Genomic DNA, 2,026 nt, shown 5'->3' with positions numbered 1-2,026 from the left:
ATGGCTATCACTGCTCCTACACAGTTAGCATGGCTATCACTGCTCCTACACAGTTAGCATGGCTATCACTGCTCCTACACAGTTAGCATGGCTATCACTGCCCCTACACAGTTAGCATGGCTATCACTGCTCCTACAGAGTTACCATGGCTATCACTGCCTCTACATAGCTAGCATGGCTACCACTGCCTCTACAGAGTTACCATGGCTATCACTGCCTCTACATAGCTAGCATGGCTATCACTGGCCTACATAGTTAGCACGGCTATCACTGCCCCTACAGAGTTAGCATGGCTATTACTGCTCCTACACAGTTAGCATGGCTATCACTGCGCCTACATAGTTAGCATGGCTATCTCTGCCCCTACATAGTTAGGGTTTCATTTCCCTCTGGGATCAGCTTTATAGTCATGCTAGGACACTTTGATTTTATTTATTTTGCTCAGGCTACTCGTAAGCCCACAGCCCACCAAATGTTAAAAAGGCAATATTATTGCCATTACTGTTAATATAAAGTAGAGCTTTTACACATTCAGTAATAAATGTCACAGTGGATGGTATGGGGGGGTGGTCATTTAAGAAGAGGAATGTAACCCCCCCTTAACTAAAGTACTGTTTATGACACAAAAGTTGACCTAAAAGCATGGCCCAATGTCCTTATGGACAAAGGACATTCTTTTGAGGACCAGCATGTTCACATTTTTGGACAAAGAAGACAGGTGGTTTGAGAGGGGCGTGAAGGAAGCCATCTTTGTTAAGAAAGAAAACCAACCTTTAATAGAGGAGGTGGACTCAGATTTCAGCTTTCAAAAACCTACAATGCAGCAATTGAGTTGATTCCTCCCCGCTATCATGGCAACCCCAACCCCCATAGAGGGGACCAAATCACCTCGCCTATTGGGTCAGGCCAACAAATCCCTTTAACGACCCCCCTTTCAGAGACATAGACAGGTATGGGGCATTGCAGGCTAACAAAGAAGCCAAACGATCCCCATTCCAAAGGGGTGGACCCGTTTCAATTTGCATGTTTTCTAAACTAAAACAAGGATTTGTTGGGCTACTGTATAAAACCTGGAACTCAACGCTATTTCTGACATTTTTAATTGAAAAAGCTTCCTGGATGGAAGAGAAACATCTTCAAACTTGGAACAAAGTCCAGAAGATTGTTTTTTTTTATTTTGGCCTAGAAGGTGCCTCAACTCTCCCAGTCTTCAAATATACCTGCTAATAATGGATCCAGTGTGGATCCTGTCCTTTCAGCAGTACTGTGATGGTCCAAGGCTTACTTTTATTGTCTAAATATCCAACCTGAATTTAAATGTCTATTAATCTATAAGCTCAACCAAAACTTCAAATTGTATCCCCTGATTTGATCAGAAATGAGATGCACTGATCTACATTTATACCATTTTTCATCAGACTGGATTTCTGCTATAACCACGTCCTTTTCGCAGCGATCAGTGACGGGATCAGGATCACTGCTGTGCAGCGCCTGCTGATCAGGGAAATGTAGTTTAAATTATCATTATAATTATCACTGATGATGTGTGAGTTTATTACACCTTAACATCAGCTGCCTGTTGCGTGTTAGAACTGATGTTTTCAACAGTCTTCATTCTGTATGTGGCAATGATGTGGGAATAGAATGAGAGCGGTGTCCTTCCACTAAGAACAAAGTGTAATATTGTGATAAGGCTGCAGCCATGGATGTCTCCTCATTTACAAACATGTAAAATGTGATGATGCTGCAGACTGGAGATGAATAAAATACTTTTCTAACTGTGATTCACGTCCACTTCCTGAGATGTGAGCCTGGATGGTAAGCAGCTGCCTTTTGTAACTCTAAGCAACTTCTCTGATCTGAATCTGTTGTCATGCCTCCTGGTTATTTAATACATGAACATTATGAAGTGTTTTTCAAAGAGTTTGTCCTGAGTGATCTCTTTTCAGGAAAAAAAAAAACTGGAGAGAAACCTGCAAGGTGTAGAGACAGAGCCTATCTTAAACAAACAATAAAAAATCTGAGC

Source organism: Cyprinodon variegatus, unplaced genomic scaffold (assembly GCF_000732505.1).
Source record: "Cyprinodon variegatus isolate N-32 unplaced genomic scaffold, C_variegatus-1.0 Scaffold1140, whole genome shotgun sequence".
Taxonomy (NCBI): Eukaryota; Metazoa; Chordata; class Actinopteri; order Cyprinodontiformes; family Cyprinodontidae; genus Cyprinodon; species Cyprinodon variegatus.
This window is presented reverse-complemented; position numbering follows the sequence as displayed.